This window comes from Pleurodeles waltl, chromosome 4_1 (genome assembly GCF_031143425.1).
Source record: "Pleurodeles waltl isolate 20211129_DDA chromosome 4_1, aPleWal1.hap1.20221129, whole genome shotgun sequence".
NCBI classification, from domain to species: domain Eukaryota; kingdom Metazoa; phylum Chordata; class Amphibia; order Caudata; family Salamandridae; genus Pleurodeles; species Pleurodeles waltl.
Window position 1 is genome coordinate 457,445,504 of NC_090442.1, and position 19,216 is coordinate 457,464,719.

Sequence of the window (19,216 nt, forward strand, 5' to 3'; positions counted from 1 at the left end):
CTTTATTTAACCCCTTGGGCTCCAAGGACGTATTGGTTACGTCCGGTGTCGCGGCGCTGAGGCGCCACGGATGTAACCATTACGTCCTTGTACTGACCCTCGGGGGCTGCGCCCCCACTACCCCATGGCAGGGCTGGAAGGGGAATCGCTTCCCCTGCCACCCCGACGCCCCCAGTGATGTCTGATGACTTCATCAGAGGCAGCCCCACCGTGCTGGAAGCCCAGCTTCCAGCGCAGATCGGAAGAGAAAAGCATTTCTCTTCCGATCATGTGATGTGGGCCTGAGAGGCATCAAAGGGAAGGAAAGGAATTTCCTTCCCTTTGTCTCTCAGAGCATTTCAGCAGCTGGATCCTGAAGCGATCCGGCTGATGAAATGCCCACTAGACACCAGGGATCATTTTTAGAAAGGAAATTAGCATAAGTTGAGCGGCCCCCCAGGCAAGGGTCGCTCCACAGGGGGGCAATTATTTTCAAGGCCTTTTCTGCCCCTCAGGGGCAGATCGGCCAGGGGGGACAAAAACCCCTAGGTGCCAGGAACCTTTTTTTTGTTTTTTTTGGTTTTTAGACGTGAGGAGCAACTCCTTAGGCAAGGGTCGCTCCCCGGGTGGCGGAGGGGGTGGGGTGGGGGCATTATTTTCCTTGACACCTATTTTTGACTCTATATATTTTACCAACTAAATTGCTGTACACCCAGTATATAATGAAAACCTATTGCAAGGTGCAGCTCATTTATTGGCTCTGGGTACCTAGGGTTCTTGATGAACCTACAAGCCCTATATATCCCCGCAACCAGAAGAGTGCAGTAGACGTAACGGTTTATTGATTTAAAAAAATCTGACATCACAGGAAAAAGTTAGAGAGTAAAACATGGAGAAAAATGGCAGTTTTTTTCACCTCAATTTCAATATTTTTTTATTTCAGCTGTTATTTTCCTTATAGGATCCACACAAATGACCCCTTGCTGAATTCAGAATTTTGTCTACGTTTCTACAATGTTTAGCTTTCTGGGATCCAGCATTGGTTTCACACCCATTTCTGTCACTAATTGCAAGGAGGCTGAAAGCACAAAAAATAGTAAAAATGGGGCATTTCCCAGTAAAATGCCAAAATTGTGTTGAAAAATGTGTTTTTCTGATTCAAGTCTGCCTGATCCTGAAAGCTGGGAAGATGGTGATTTTAGCTCTGCAAACCCTTTGTTGATGCCATTTTCAGGAGAGAAAAAAACACAAGCCTTCTTCTGCAGCCCTTTTTTCCCTTTTTTTAAGAAAAAGAACAACATTTTCGCTGTATTTTGGCTACTTTCTTGGTCTCCTTCAGGGGAACCCACAAAGTCCGGGTATCTCTAGTATCCCAAGGATGTTGGCAAAAAAGGACACATATTTTGTGTGGGTAGCTTATGTGGACAAAAAGTTATGAGGGCCTAAGCGTCAACTGCCCCAAATAACCAAAAAAGGCCTGGCACCTGAGGGGGAAAAGGGCTGGCAGCAAAGGGGTTAACCTCCTTGCTTTCTCAAATTTGCTTGAAAATGCACCATTTGCCCATTCTTTTTTTTAAAAAATTATCGAGGTTAACCCCCCGTAACTCTCTTATGTTAGTCAGGATGGCTCGCTAAACTCGCTCATCACCGTGCACTCACCAGCAACTCTTACGCCTTTTACTTTCAAATGTCACCCGCCGCCACTGCCCAACTGTGGTCTTGCCCTGAATATCATTCTGATTTTCACCCATCTTCATCTTCTTATAGACGGAAGCTCTGCATGTTGCACGTTACCTACGGGGCTTGAAGTCTTGCTGTTACGCCTTCTACTCTTAAGACTTCACCATTTTACAGAGGTTTATGGTGCGTGCAATGAACACTGACTGTGATCTACTCTTATTAAACCATCATGCTATTCATATTTGTACAGTCCTTTGCTCCCAGTACCTAAAGTTCTCCAAGGTGACCTAACTCAATTGCCTATACTTCTCATAAATATGAATTAGTAAATACATTCTGTATTGTCTTACGCAACAGCTTGGCTTCCGGATGCACTTTGCATTATGAATTAATCATTTATATTTCTTTGTCAGAGTGACTTTTCTATGGAGTCCTCAAAGGCTCATGCGCACTCTTTAATCAGTTTCTAAAATCTACAATGCCACATGCTCTGCTGCTTTCTGAAACTATTTGAGTTAACACTTTCAGAAGCCATCTTCACAGAGGGGAAGTCAGTTATGTTGAAGTGTAATATACCCCAGCAATTGTATCATGGATATTCAAGGTACAAAAAAGGATTTATGCACGTCCCTCCTCTGTGGCACTTCCACCTCTCAAGTTAGTTTTTCTAATCAAGAGTTGTGTTGATATTAGTGGTGCATTTGCAGTAAGTACATCCGAGAGACCTATTGACACAAGGTCTCACTTAAAATCCGTTGAAATATATAATTTAACATTCACAGGATCTCTATTATAGTGCTAAACATTGGTGCATCTCCTTACATGTGCGGTGTCCCCTGGTACTTTAATGGACAGAAAACTCTCATAAAAATTATTTCTTTTTTTTGTGTTACAGAAAAAGGAAAATGCAAGTATTTGGGATCAGATAAACAACAGTCTGAGAAGACTAAAAACAAACACAGCTCATTCAACTCCCTAACTGCTGGGGCATTCCCCTTGCTGCCCCCAGTACTGAACCCTTTTTTGGCTGTTTGTGGTATCTTCCACATAAGGTATCCAAACCAAATTAGTGTCATTTTTTATGACATCCTGGAGTTTCTAAAGGTACCAAGGGTTTCTGGATTCCCCTGGAAGGGACCGAGAAAATAGACAAAATATAGCAAATTTTCAGCTTCATGCGCAAAATAGGAAAAGGGTGCTCCAGATAAGTGTCTTTATATTCCCTAAAAATGGCATCAACAAACGGATTACTCTGATAACGTCTCCATATTCTCAGCTTTCAGGAACATGCAGAGCTGCATCAAAAAACTTAATTTTGTACCACAGTTTTAGTATTTTTCAAAGAGGTAGCATTTTCCCAATTTTTGTGTGTTCGCAACCTACTTCCCGTTTGTGGTGGAAACCAGTGTGAATCCATGAATAATCCAGAAAGGCTATAGATTTCTAAAAAGTAGACAATATTCCGAATTCAGCAAGAGGCATGTGTATAGATCCCCCAGGGTTTTCCCAAAGAAAATAACTGCTGAAATAAAGAAATATTAAAAATTAGTAGGAAAAGACAGCCATTTGTGACGTTTTTATCTGTAACTTTTTGTCATAATAGCTGGGTTACAAAAGCAGTATATCGTTACAACCCTCTTGGTTGCAGGGATACATAGGATTTGTAGGTTCTTCAAGAACCCAAGGTACCCAGAGCCAACAACTGAGCACCATCCTACTGTGGTTTTTCATTGTGTACGGAATATAGAATTTTTTTTATGGTGAAGTATGTAAAGTGGAAAATGGATATCAAGGAAACCTATGTATTTTTGAAATGGGCACAAGATATGGAGTTTAAGAGCAGTGGTTATTTGTGCATCTCTGAATTTCTGGGTACCCATATTAGCGTATAATTTAGAAGGTATTTTTCAAAATGTCTTCTTTCTTTCACACTGTCTTAAATTTGAAAGGCGCAAATCCACTGGCATCCAGTTGGTAATAACAAATGTTCAGCTATTCTATGCTCCCTCAAGTCTTCTGATAAAGATGGTTTCTCAGTTGTGGAGTCTGGAGCCAGGGCAGGAAGGGAGGACATCTGTGCACTTCAAAGGTCTTTCTTTGAAGTCTCCCCCACTTCAAAGGCACAATTGGGTATAGGTACTGGACCTCTGACACCGCCAGCTTAGTACACTGTAGGACTTGTGGATACTCTGCTAGGAAGAAGGACTGCTGTGCTTCTACAAGGACTGCCACTCTGCTGAGCTGCTACTCTGCTGAACTCATGCTTTGGCCTGCTGCCCTCTTGCCTGGGAGTGAGAACGACTGGCCCAGAACCCAGAGCGACTCTAAGAGCCAGCTGACTTGTCTCCTGACTCCTGTTTCCTGAAGTCTCAGGGACACAAAAGGCTTCAATTCACCCTGCTACAGCACATGGTTTTTGCTTTCTGCAAGCCTTGCCCTGGCAAGTGGTCCAAACCCAGTCCGGGGATCCTGGAAGTGGGTATAAAGGGCTGCTTCAACCAGAACCCAAGCATCCTCATCAGAATCGGTGCATCTTCACCTTTGCATGGGTCAGAACCAGTGCATCTTCGCTGTTGCAGAGAGTGGACCCGGTGCATCACCCACGGAACCAGTGCATCACCTTCAGAATCAATTGCAGGAGCAGCAGCCGCGCACTGCATTCCTAACCAGCATATTGCACTTGGAACCAATGCATCGCCACAGTTGCGTGGGGAAAATCAACACATCTCATCCACTGCGTGGTTCGATACAGACGCGTCATTTTGGCTACACCTTGCATCTTTGTCGATGATGATGTATCCCAGAGCAAGATACTTTGGTTCAGCGGGCTCAATTGGGTCCCTGTATCCAGCCCGTGCTCCATTGTGGTCTGCCTGAACTTTTGACTTAGCCGCTGTCCAGCACAACCATTTTAAGCACTTATTGCTTTTTAGCACTATTTTACGTTTATTCTTTAAAAAGTAATTTCTTGACTTCTACTTGTTGGATTATTTTGCATTGGTCTTGTTTTATTTATTAAATTAAGCTCTGTTTTTCAACATAGTGTGGATTATATTTATGTGGTATTTTCACTGTTTAACTGTTTGAAGTGTTGCACAAATACTTTACACATTGCCTTTTAAGTTAAGCCTGACTGCTTTGTGCCAAGCAGCCAGAGGCTGAGCACAGGTTTACCTACGGTTTATGTGTGACTTACCCTGACTAGGATTGTGGCTCCTGCTTGGACAGGGTGCATACCTCTGCCAACCAGAAGCCCCATTTCTAACCACTCATTGTTTTAAATAAATGTGCGGTTGGCAAACAATTGACGGTATCGACTTTACATCCAGTGGTTCCAGTGAAAGTCAGTTTTTGGGTCTGAACTAAATTGGTGGGCAGCCAATAGAGCACTTTGTCTGTGCTTGCTGCTGCATGTACCTGTTTTCTGGATTGATCTAACTAGCAATGTTGCTCTGCTGCACAAACTGTGCTTATGGAGGGACAACATAAATGCCATCATCATGTCCCTCAGAATCACTTAAAAATATGAATCATCGGATATAACTCCGCCGACTGAACAGTCACTTACAGATTCTGCTCCATTTTTCTCTCCCTCAGATGCTGTCTCAGTATTTGCTGTCTCAGTATCAGATGTCTCAGTCTCTGATCCTGTCCTCCATAACCTGAGTTAGGGTATGGGAAGCAGGCATCCACCAAGACGCCATCTTTGCCGACTGGCCTACGTGGAAGCCATAGGTGTTGGTCCAAATCAATCAAATACCAAATACACTAATACTTTTGTCAAGGCAAATACTCCAGAATTCCTTTGTCATGGCTTATGCAAAACTTTATTGTTGGGGGCCTGTTGTGCCATTACTAGTATAAAAGTAATTTCCTGAAACCAAAAATCTACCTTTGTTGTCAAATAGTGCACATTCATGCAGTAGCCCCTGCACCTTTATGCGCAGGCGTGCTCCTTGTAAAAACTCACAGTACTATCACCAGATTCACTGTTAGTATGTGGTGGAACAGCACCAAATTATGCGACAGGAAGGACATAAATTATGCAGTAAGAAAAGACAAATTATGTGACACAGTGCTGCACTTTTTTTAACAGTAATACTCTGGTGATTAAATTTATATAACGAGATAAACGACTTTGTAAACAAAAAAAGACTAATCAAAACGTGTCAGATTCGCCTTTCTCAGTAAAAGCACTTACAGCATACCACTTGTGTGAATATGTATCTTGTTATGGAGTAACAACTTTAGGTGGTAGTGAAGAGCCATAAGATATATTCTTTCTTATACATGCCTTATATACAGAAAACAAATCCCTTTACTCTAGTATTGGAACTTTCATAGATTCACATGCTTGAATCATTCCCCGTCATCGAGATGGGAGTCCCCGGTACCTTAAAAAAGACAATGTCCCAATGACATAACATTTATAACAAACAGATTCTCTTCATTTTAGCAACCCATCCAAGTCTTTATGTAAAAAAGGACCAAACCTGAACCTCAGCCAATCAGAGGGTACTACCCTCCTGAGAGAAGCTCCAGCACCTCAGATTTTCTACCGCACGTCGTGCTAAGGAGTCTCATCTGAGCTCTGCTCACTTTGTTCTTGTGAGAGAAGATTTTCTTAATATATCTGAATTCCTTTTGCTTATTGGGTGTCTCTGATTTACACTCATACCTTCTGGAGCCTGTTATACCAGCAGGATGTCGTACAAGGAGAGGAAAAGTCTCTTTAGAGCCTCCAGTACTTGTGGGAAGAAAAGGCTCCATTCAGAGGACCCTCATACAGAGTGTATGTATTGCCTCAACCCTGAACACTCTGCTGCTGATTGTAAGGTATGTCGTACCTTTTCATCAAAGACTTTGAAAGATAGAGAGGGGAGGCTGTTGATATGGCTCCAAAAGCTGAAGACCAGAAAAAACCCTGTCTCAGACTCGGACAGTGAGGAGTCTTCATTCTCTTCTAGGAAGTCACAAAAGAGGTATAGATCACCTCAATCTGAAAAGGGTTCGAGCCAACACTCAAAGACTTTTAAAAAGACCTCACAGGGGTCTGGTGAAGGCCTCTGTCTCATCTTCACCTCAGGAAAAAAGATCTTCCTCTAAATCCAGCCATCGGCCTTCAGCATCGAAGGAGGTCCCAAAATCCTCCTCAGAGCCTTCCACACCCCCTCCAAAGGTGTTGACGATGTTTAGAAAGCCTACTTCAGCCTCTGAAGATAGACCGTCGATGACAATTCCACCGTCGACGAGGTCACCGTTGACGATGAAGATGTACACGGCAGCTACATTGGCGGTGACGATGGTAACCTGTCTGGAGATGGTGACTTCTTCCTCGTTGAAGACGTCCACAACGACGGTGACAAAATCAAGACCGTTGACTCTGAAGATCAGAACGTAGTCAACGATGGTTCCCACGACGACTCCGTCTACGACACTGTCGACAGTGAGGATACCTTTGTCTACACTGTCATCGATGACACCGTCAAGGGGAGCACTTGGATTGCCGGAGACAACTCAGTCGACGAGCTCGTTGACGGTACCGTCGTAGACACCGTCGACGGAGAAGAAGAGAATGCAGTCTGCGTCTGGATGGGGAAATATCACTCCAGGAGCTACATCCCCAAGTAAGATCACTCCATTGATCCCGACTCATCTTCTAGAAGAAGATTCAGATGATGATGGGCCGTTCGGGGCAGCCCATACCCCTTTGCAGCTTTATGTAAAGTGATGAAGAATATTATCACCAGTATTATTCTCCTCAGAGGCAGCAGACTTATGTTCCAGAGGAGATGGTTTGTGTTCCGAGTTCCCTTATATCTGATCTGCAGTCTATGTTGTCAGATTACAAAAGGAGATTTCTGTCAGTGCTGCAACCGGACATTCGAGACGGCGCCTCCTCCATCCATACCTGCCACTCCACTGCCACAACCTAGAGCATCCCCTAGATCGGCCAGAAGTACCCCGCAAAGGTCCTTCATACAAGTTACAGACTCTTCGGAGGAAGAGAGAGAAGAAGGGGAATCGCAGGACAACTCGGATTGGGACAATTATATAGTGCCGACACCCTCTTCTCCGTCGCCTACCCGAGTGGATTTTCCCCCTGGAGATATTGGGGGTTTCCACAATTTGCTTGAGAGGGCAGCAAGAGATTTGGGATACCCATGCCATCCAAACAGATGGACTGTTTTTTATACAACTTCAAGGCTCCAGCGTGTCTTGCTAGTCACTCGAAACCAGATTCTGTTATCACCCAGGCAGCGCAGAGGCGTTCTAAAAATCCATCAACGCCACTTTCAGCTCCTCCGGACAAAGAGGGTAGAAGACTAGACAACATTGGGAAGCATTTCTCTTCCATGTCTGGCCTCATAGTGAGGGCAGCAAATTCGTTGGCAATCCTGGGGAGGTACGACAGACAGCTGTGGGCTATGATCATGTCTCGGAATAATCTAAGGCGGAGGTAAAGAAGATTCTCTTGGAGGGTGAGCGCACCTCGGCTGAGGTGATTGACTGCGTTATGGACATTGCAACAACAGCTTATTGGCAACTAGCTGGCGGAGCAGTGCTGCGGCGTCGGGGTTGATTAAGAGCAACATCCTTCCGTCCAGAGGTTCAGAACAAGATGTTGAACCTCCCTTTTGATGGAAAAGCATTATTCGGCAAGCATGTGGATGAAGCCTTGCAGGCTATAAAAACAGATACAGACACTGCAAGGTCCTTAGGGACACTTCAATTTAAGAAAGTTCCTTTTCGTGCTTCCAGAGGTCGGGGAGTCTCGACTTATCAAGGGGGTTACCAGACTTTTCGTTATCCCTCCTATACTACACAGCAGTTTCAGCCTCAATATACCCAAAGGCAACCACCTCAGGCATCATATTCCAGACCCCCTCCTAGGGGAAGATCCCGCCAGGGTAAAGAGGCAGCCAGACGCCAATGACAACTTTCAGGCTCTGGCTACAGCCTTGCCACAGAGCAGGAAGATAGGAGGAAGGATATCACACTTCTACAAGAAGTGGGGTAAAATTACATCAGACCAGTGGGTCTTAAACATTGTTCGATTTGGCCATACTTTAGAGTTCGTTCAACACCCACCTTCTTGTCCTCCTCATACCTTCGTGCAGAAACATCTAAAACAACTCCGGCTGGAGGTTGTGACCATGCTAAAAAAGGGAGCAATAGAGAGAGTTCCTTCTTCGGAGAAAGGCAAAGGTTTTTACTCCCGCTTCTTCCTGGTACACAAGAACTGGGAATCTTGGTGGCCCATTCTAGATCTCAGGGGCCTAAACAAGTACCTCAAACTCCAAACCTTACGCATGGTCAGATTGCAAGATATTTTTCTCCGCATGAACCACAGAGATTATATGACATCTCTGCATCTGCAGGACGCATACTTTCATATTCTAATCTCACTTGCTCACAGGACGTATCTCCGTTTCGTGGTAGCCGGCAGCCATTTCCAATTGAAAGTCCTTCCATTCGGCTTGAAGTCCGCCCCAGGATCTTTACCAAGTACCTAGCTCCGGTGACGGCTTTCCTAAGAAAGAAGAAAATGCAAATTTGTCCCTACTTAGACGATTGGCTCATCAAGGTGCAGTCGTCTCAAGCAGCTCACGACTCAACGCCTTGAATAGCATTATTCGGCGAGCTGAGTCTCACTCTGAATCACAACAAGTGAAACATCTTACCTTTAAGGGTAACAACCTTCCTAGGAGCAAAGATCGACACCATCAGAGACAGAGCTTTTCCGTCAATAGAGAGACTAGCGAAACTAGTTTCCTTGGCAAGCAGAGTGCAAAGAAAAACGTCTCTTTCTGTACACACTTACAAAGCGCTTCTGGGGATGATGTCTTCTTGCATACAGTTAGTCCCCTTTTGTCACCTAAGAATGCGTCCCCTGCAGGAGGAATTAGATCTCCAGTGGATACAGAGAGACAACTCGTTAGACGATCTGATCATTGTAACTCCTCGGATGGTCCAGGCTCTCCGCTGGTGGAAACGTCAGCGAAACCTCGCAGTAGGTCTTCCTTTCCTACCACCTCGGCCTCCATTGGCCATCACCACGGACGCTTCCCTAGAGGGGTGGTGAGCGCATCTTCAGGATCTTCAAATCAGTGGGAAGTGGAAAATTCCTTCCAAAAGTATCATATCAACTTTCTAGAGTTGAGAGCAATTTTCTTGGCCCTACAGGCTTTCCTTCCAAGGATAGAGCACACAACAGTCTCATAAGGAACGACAATACTGCAGCGATGCATTATTTAAACAAACAAGGGGGAACAAAATCTCTCCTCCTGTCTCGGGAATCGCAGATGATTTGGGATTGGGCCATTCGCAATGGCATCAGTCTACGAGCAGAACATCTACCAGGAAGGCAGAACGAGACAGCAGACACTCTCAGCAGACTGACGTCCTCCTGTCACGAATGGGAATTTAATCAGGACGTCCTCGACCAGGTCTTCAGAAGGTGGGGGAAACCAAAGCTGAATCTGTTTGCAACCCCGCAGAACACCAAATGGCGCTATTATGTAAGTTGGATTCACCATCCAGGGTCTTACGGGAATGCGTTTTCGATGGCATGGTGCAGAATATTTGCCTACGCTTTTCCACCCATTCCTCTGATATCAAGGGTGCTTGCAAAGCTCAAACAGGAACATTGCAGACTCATCCTGATAGCTCAGTTTTGGCACCGCCAGCATTGGTTCTCGGAGCTCCTCCTGTTTTCGGAGGCTGATCACATTCCGCTGAAAGTGTCACCACAACTCTTGACGAGGAACGAGGGCCAGATTCTACACCCAGACCCCAGATCACTCAAGTTATCGGCCTGGCTCCTAAACACAATGAGTTCGCCCATTTAGACATTCGCCCTGAGTGTTGGAATATTTTGGCAAAGGCCAGAGCAGAGAGCACCAACAAATCGTACTCAGAGAAATGGAAGAGAGTTTGTTTGCAGTGTCAGAAAGAGCGCATTGATCCACTATTGGCACCTCCGGAGCCAATACTACCCTATTTTCTCCATTTGGCATCTACAGGCTTGGCACATGCATCCATTAGGGTGCACTTGGAGGCGATATCTTGCTACAGACATTCTCCTACGGCTCCATCTCTGTGGTCATCTAGATTAATTAAGCAGTTTCTCAAAGGGCTCTTTCGAGTTTTTCCGCCAGTAAGGCCTCCTCCACTGTCTTGGCAACATAACACGGTTCTCTCTCAGCTTATGAAACACCCATTTGAACCGATACACAAAGCGGATCTGAAGCATTTATTGTGGAAAGTGGCTCTGCTTCTAGCCCTTACTTCTTCCAGGCGGGTAAGTGAGATCCAGGCATTGACTATTCAGGAGCCTTTCCTCCAATTTAAACAAGATAGAGTCATACTTCGTATGAACCCCAAGTTTGTACAAAAGGTGCCATCAGACTTTCATATTAACCAACCAGTGGTTCTAAAATCTTTCTTTACGAACCCAACGTCTCCGGCGGACAGAGCTCTCAATTCGTTGGACATCAAAAGGAACCTCAAGTTTTACTTGGAAAGAACCAAGAGTTTTAGGAAGTCTACTCAATTGTTGCATAGAGTGCCCCTAGGAAAGGACAGGCCCTTTCTAAAAGAAGTATAGCCAGATGGATAGTAGCGGCTATAAACTTTTGCCACCAAGCAGCTGGAAAACTTTTACAATCCTCAGTAAGGGTGCCTTCTACGAGAACTGTCTCAGCATCCATGGCACTGTTAGCAGGTGTACCCCTGCAGGACATATGCAGAGCAGCCACCTGGAAGACACGTTTACGAGACACTATTGCCTGGATGCTATTCTTAAGGGAGATGCAGCAGTTGGTCAGGCGGTCCTGTAACATCTGTTCCAGTAACGGTGAGCTCACATTGCCTCCCTCCATCCCTTTTTTCTTCTTCGCACATTGCATGGTTTTGAATTTGCCTTGTATTTGCATGTTTCCTTATACCATAATATATGACTGTCTGTGAAAAGTTAGGATATTATGTATACGAAACATAATGTTTTCATGCTGTTAAGAACTGCTCCACAATCTCTGATTGAGGGTTTTTTGGATGTACGTTTAATGCAATGTGCTGTTAATATTGCTTTTTAGTCTGATTCAAGCATGTGAATCTATGAAAGTTCCAATACTGTAGTAAGAAAATAAGTTACTTACGTGTAACTATAGTTCTCCAGTATTGGAATCTTTCATAGATTCACATGCAACCCACCCGCCTCCCGGGGGAAGCTCACCTTTGCATATCATATGTTTAATCGTCAATTGGTGCACTAGTTCTTAGAAAATCTGAGGTGCTGGAGCTTCTCTCAGGAGGGTTCTAAAAGGTGGTACTCTCTGATTGGCTAAGGTTCAAGTTTGGTCCTTTTTTATATAAAGACTTGGATGGGTTGCTAAAATGAAGAGAATCTGTTTGTTATAAATGTTATGTTTTTGGGACATTGTCTTTTTTAAGGTACTGGAGACTCCCATCTCGACGACGGGGAATGATTCAAGCATGTGAATCTATGAAAGATTCCAATACTGGAGAACTATAGTTACAGGTAAGTAACTTATTTTCTTCAGTTCTCGCTTGTCTGTTTCCCACCATTGTTTGGCTTTACTGTCACTATCATTTGCTTGCTTTTCATTCGTTACCTTTTGTGGACTTCCCTATTGTGTTTGTTTTGTCTCTCCCCTGGAGAATGGACTCATTACTTGTGGCTTTCCACTTCTTGCTTTTCAATCACTACTTTTTTCATTTTGAGAGTTCACATATTTACCAGATGTCTCTCTTGTGTACTTCTCTCAACATCTGTCTCGTGCCCCTTTGTTCTTCATTGTCTGTTTTCATATAAAAATGCTCTGCCAAAGCCAATAAGTAAATAAATCTTACTATAAAATTGAATCAGCTAACACATGTTGGTGAACGTATTTGTGAATATAATATCCCGCTCACCTTGCTCTTCAGTTTTAGCAGAATGGAGACTGCATGGAGGGAGATGCCTTTGTTTAAGTGCATCTCAGAGTCTACATGCTGCAAATGTTGACGAGTACGGAAGCAAAATCTCAAATTCACACTTCAAAACGGCTCATATTTGATAATTAGTTTTACCCGATGAGTTTTTCCGTGATGACGTGTACAACTGTCATGAACACGATTTAAAAAAATTATCATTTTAGATAAAAATACTAAAGAACGTTATAGCATCGTATATTCAAGGATAATCATTAAGTAATAAACAACACTCACTTTCCCCCTTACAGGTCTTTAACAACTCGTGTGGTTCTAAAAAAGCTGAAATGCAGTAGCAAATCAATCAGGGGTCATCCACACAATATAAACCAAGGGAGGAAAATTCCAAAGCGAAAGGCTGTTCACAGACAATATACATAAGTTAGTTCACATTTTGCTGCACCGCTTGAGCTGGCAGTGGATGTCTTTATAGCTATGGTAGCAGAAGAGGAAGATTGAAGAAGCTTCTTGGCAGGTCTTTTTTGTCTGTTCCAGATTCTGAGGCCCGTGACAGCCAGAGGCTTCATATTTCACTGTGCCCATAATCCTACTTCAAGCCATCATTATGACTACTTGCTGCGAGAACCATCACTTTGCACAAAAGCTGCATCTGCTTTGCCAATGGAAAATTACATTTGAAAGGGAACCACCTGAAACCAGATCCAAGACACATCCTCCTTCTAGAAAGTGAGTGTAAAGTTGGGATCCAAACCATCCCGTTTTGTTCCAGTTCCAAACTGCTTGCCTGGCCAAGGTTTGGAGTGCTCTATACAGTACTCTGAGGGCTGCTGTAAGACCAGGCTGGTATCTACATGACTGACAACCAGTTTCATATAGATGAGATGACATCTTCGAAAGTCCATGCAAATTGCTGGAGAAACTGTCACTCTATGTAGCACTTAGAAGCTATCTGCCTGTCTACACAGAGAGGGAAGGAGAGTATCTTTCTCTACAGGAGGACAAGCTCAGTAGTGTTCCCAGTGTATTGAGCCCCCAGAAGAAACTGACTGATATAGGGAGCACATCCAGCACTGACCAAGAAATGGTCTTCTAACAAATAGCGGATGCAAAAAAATGTTTTAAATGTCTGTAATGTCCAGCCTATGATGCCTTTGCCACTAATCAAAGAATTAGGGGCATGATGTATGGACACCTATTTTTAAACTAGGATGTGCAATTTGCACAACAACTGGTTTGTGAATGGTGGTGCAATTTGCAAATAACCTATATGATGTTAGGCCATATTGCAAATTGTCTATTTGCAGGAGTCACAAAATGATATGGCTAGTGAATAATAATTAGGTAAGTTGAAATTTGTGACCTCCTGTGATTGGATGCGAACACATGGATGGAGACCTGCAAGGGGCAGCAGACCTCTGCCCATGAATTTGCATTCAACAGGAAACATTCTTTAAGCATCTTGGGTCCATTATAGAGACAGGTGGTGCTTTCATAAAAATGTTTCCTGTTTAGGAACACATGGGGGTTCTTTGGAGGGGAAGTATTGCCTGCGCCTCATGAATCCTCGGGCATGATTCCCAAAGTCAAAGTTATCATCCTGGGAAAGTTTTCCCTTTGCAGTTCAGTTACTACCGCAACTCAGGCCTTGGTAACTGTTCACAGGATCTGATAGAGACATCTAGCTGCAGATTCCTTACTTTAGAATCCTCCCCAGGCACAAGCATTGATCCAAAAACTTTTTTCCCATAGCACGTCTGTGCGTTGTGCAGTTCTGTATTGAGGTAGTCCACTGGATGTGACGTCAGCATAGTCCATATAATCCACCCGCCAATGTTAGTTCCTTCTTTTCTGTGCTTGCAACGCAGATCGGGTAACGGTTAGTGGGGCCGTTTGGGGCTTACTTCGACGTCTTCGGCATCTGGAACAGTGTGCTTTTTCCATGTTTTTCGGGGTTCAAACCCTGTGAGTCCTGTGGACAACAAATGTCTGCTACAAACCCCCACTTAATTTATATGTGGTGCCTGGGTGAGTACAATGACACCAAAGAGTGTGACTCTTGTTGTCAACTTTGGCCAAAGACTCTGCAGGAGCGGCATAGTGGCAGCGCAGATGTAGGAGCCTTCCCGGTTTTCCCGTTGATCAAGGTCTCCTTCTCGAGCTGACGTTCGTTCTCTGGCCTGTTCAAGGAGTCGTTCTTGTGGATATCATTCTCCATCAATGTCAAGGGCTAAGTCTCAATGCCAGAAATCAGTCAAGAAACTTGACAACTTTACCTCATACTACCTCCCACCATTCCTCTGTTGAGGAAACAAGATCAGAGTCTACCCTGTGCCTCCCTCAATTTCCAGGGGATGTGATGACTCTTTACCGGATTCGTGAATATTATGCTTCCCTTATGCAGTCATCGGTCAATCACCTTCCTTTGGAGCACCTGTGAGTCCCAAGGAGGTGTGAAGTGCCTTGATTGTGTCCACGCCAGCAGGTTCATTCTAGGCTACATTTAGACCTTCAGCATCAATTGTCAGCTGATATGGCACTGGTGCACAGCCCTTCGGGGTTTCCACCTTCGGCGCCGGTATCCGGTATCCAAACAGCTGACTCCAGCGACTCTGCTAGTGGCGCTGATCGAAGTTGAACTCCTCTCTCTGTCTGAAGTTGAAATCGACATTGAGGAATCACCTTCTCAATGCTAGTTGACCTCAGGAATGCTACCAGTCATGCTTGTTATCCCTGATATTCCTCCACAAGAATCCCCTCATGTTTATCCTACTGAGGGAGATGGTGAACAGGCGGTAGACGAGTTTGAACCTTATAAAGAGGGCAGCTAGTTAACTGACCTAGCTGCGCATAGTGACTTGGATTCTTCTCCCGCCTCAGGCCTACTTTCCCCCCTGGACTTGCTACAGAAGTTAGCTCCTCTTTTGCAGACATGCTGAAAAGGGTTTCAGTAGTGTTGGATCTGACTCTTCCTTCAGTGGAATTAACTTCAGACCCCCTAATTGAAGTCCTCCATCAAAGCCAAACAAGGGTTGAACCAGTGCTTCCCTAGAGCAAATCCCTACATTGTTTTGTTAGGGGCTTGGGCTAAGCCTAATACAGGTGCCCCTGTTGACCGGGCTATATCCCACAGGCACCAACCTGCTACTGGTGATCCGGCTTGTCTAATAAGACATCCTTCTCATTGAAGTTTGGTGGCACAGGCCAATTTGGCCTCCCATGATATTGAGTCCCATCTGATAGAGAGTCCAGGAGTGTAGACATCTGTGGCAGTCATATTTTTCCTCCCCAGGTTCTGCTCCACGCTCTGTGAATACAACTTGTGTCCTTGGATGTTTCACTCATTCTTTATGGGACTCATTAGCAAACATCTTGCCTACATTTCTGGAAGAATCCTATGATTCAAGATGGCCAGCAAGCAGCTAAACTAATCATTTGCTGTGGTACGGATACTACTGACTCTCTGGGTCGAGCTATGCCTTCCTCAGTTGTGCTACGTCGCCATTCCTGGTACATTCCTTAGGGTTTTCAGAGCCAGTCCAAGCCACATTGATTGACATGCCATTTGATGGTGCCCACTTATTTGGTACACAGACAGACTCTGCTTTAAGGCGTTTTCATGACAGTAAGGGTGGAGCAGCGAATTAGCGTGGTTCCGCTCTACCTTTTGGCCTAGTTCATAACTCCTGTACTGACTAGTAAGGTGTTATTTGTTCTTACTTATTCCACAGAAAAGCCATGCATCAGAAGGGCCGTGAGGGTTTTTCAGTTATATATCTGTTAGAATCTAAGTGTGGCACCCAGTGGTTGTTCTTGCTTTCGGCAGGCGCTATTTTTCCTTAAATTGTTATTGGGGTGTGTAGTGCCTTGGAACCCTATGGGAGTTTTCATACCTGATTTTCAACTCTACTTTCATGATCGTCATTACTTGGTGTAAAGTGATGACTTTCCACTTCACGTTTGTCATTAACAGACTCTTAGAGGGTTATCAGTTTTTAATACATCTGATATAAAGGTGTTATTGTTTACTTTAGTCTGAAGAAAAGCTTGTGCTTAAGAGTTATTACCCTCATGGAATATATCATACTCTAAGTGGAGTATTTGCTTGTATGCTGGTGGGTATATATATATATGTATATATATATATATATATATATATTAGTATCCCTTATAGGGAACTTGTAATATTAACAGCTTCTTGGGTGTCAGTATATTGTTTAATCTCTGTTCAAAGAGGTTTCTTTATTAGGATTCTACAGCAATATGGGTGACTGTTTACTAAGTCCTTTTTGTACTGTCAAATAAGGTAGCTGTTGATCTACCCTAATTGTGGTGTACGTCTACTTTGACCTATGATATGATAGTATCAGTTTTTCTACTTTTGGTAGATTGAGCCCTTTAGAAGCCAGAAAGTATCTTCTTGTGGACTTTAAGACTTTCCTTGTTTGGCCTTAAAGGTTTTATAGTAGATAGCCATTACAGTTTGGTGGATTTTCTACACTTTGGTGTAGACATTGGTATGGTATTGACACGTTCTTTTAAAATTATTCTTTTCTTTTCCTGGCTTATATCAATTTATCATATGCCTTAATTAAGATGTATCTCTCTGTAGATTCTATTCTGTCTGTTGTATAGAATGATTAATATTATTGGCTCTTTACGAGTTGTTCTGCGCTTGGACATTTCCATTCAAGACTTCTTTTTGGAAGGGTTTTACCCTCTTCAGGGGGTACTTCTTCTTCTCTATGAGGATATGTATATCTGTTGCGCTTGAGGAGGTTATATGTTTATACCTCATCTAGGTACAACTGTTTTCATCGTTTACCTGACTCTAGTTATTGTACTTTGGTTCATACTTTGAGAAGTGTTGTCATAAGACAGAATATACAAAATTGGAAGAATTATTTTTATTTCAGCATCTTGTAAACGTTCAGTTTTTGCATCATCAATACTTTTTCTAGTTAATCTGTAGATGAGTCTTAATCATTATAAGAGTCACATAATCAAATTGCTTTCCGCCACACTACCAAGGTCCCTTTTTAGGTTTCGCCTGCATACGCTTGCAAATCTTTTGTTTCTGAAAAAAACTAAATCTTAAAAAGGGCTTGGGCCCCACTCCTTACTTACCTGAACTTACTATTGGCTTGGCCCAATGTTGCTTTTATTTATGTGCTTCTGATTGTCCAGCACGTCGTCTGCTTCACTTCCTGCTCTCTTCTTTGCTGTCCATTCCGCCATGTTGCCTCGGGCCAAATACTCCTTACGGTCACTTGCCATTGGACACTGACCAGTGTCCTTTCTCTTGGCCGACCTTGCAATTCAGTCTCTTTTCAGTAGTGTCACTCAAAGTGTCCACTTGAAGTACACAAATGTCATACATAAGCACACTAGCAATAGAAATGTCACACATACACATAAGGCAAAGTAGTAGCTATGTTCATTGCACCATGAGTATGAGGCTTCTTTACATCTGCCACCTAACCCAGTGCACTTATTAAGCGAGAAGCTGCCATCTTGATCAGCGTGGGTGAGTTCCCCCGACTGGGTTGTCTTTCTCTTTCAGGGGCAGGGGCGGGGTAGGCTGCCTGTACAGCGGGCTGTCAGAGGGGGTTGTCAGGAAGAAGAGGGGAGTCATCCTCAGGCACTTCTGCCTTGCACGCATGTCATGGTTTGCATCCTCCAGCATTAGGGCTGCCCGGTTCCAAAGACTCACCAATGAAATGCTATTTTAGCCTTTGAGATGAAACCTAAGACGCTTCTCTATGTAACATACTTGAAAGGAGCCCTTTCACTCTGTAACATGTGGAAACCTACTTGTGGGTATATCTTCTGAGGTATAACTAATAACTAACTGAACAGGACACATGCATGCTGCTCCTCCCACCTATTATCAAACTTTCATCAGGAAGTTTTAAACTATGCAGAAGATACATTCATTACAGTAAAACTGTTCTAGCAGTGAACCACAGTTCTCTGTCTTAAACCTAAAGCATATGCCAAAAATGTGTTTGCCACTAGAGTTCAGGTAAATATTCATGTTATATTTCTTTCTTTATATTTGAAGTCTCAGAGGGTGATACAATTGGTGCCTCTGACCTCACACTCTGTGCAACATTAAGGCCCTCATCATGACATTGGCGGTAAATCCCGCTTATCTCCGCAGTGACGTCCGCCAACATACCGCCGCGGTGGCAGATATCAGTTTGCCATATAATGACACACACATACACCAATCCGACAGAATACTGCCACATACACATATCCGCCAGCCCAAAGGTCAGTGTTAAAGTGGCGGTACCAACACCCATACCAGTACGCCAACAAAACAACGCCCACCACATCATGACCCACGAATCACTACGGCGGACATTCAGTGATGGTAAACCATAGGCGGTACACACCAGCGGGCTCAGAATGGACACCCAAATACTAAACTACACAACATTAGCCAATATCAAATACACACACCTGACACTCATACACACACACACACCCCCCCCCACAGCACTATAAAACACTCACCCACAACCCAACCACAGTACCAAACACCCACACACTTACACACCCCACACAACACCCATGTCCCCACAAAGGCAAGCCCGTT

The 19,216-nt window shown here is 43.9% G+C and overlaps 1 protein-coding gene across 1 annotated transcript in view; it reads left to right on the top strand.

The window, feature by feature from the left end:
* DCLRE1C (DNA cross-link repair 1C) overlaps window positions 1–19,216 on the top strand; it is a 344,756-nt gene that overhangs the window by 243,917 nt on the left and 81,623 nt on the right. The window lies entirely within an intron of this gene.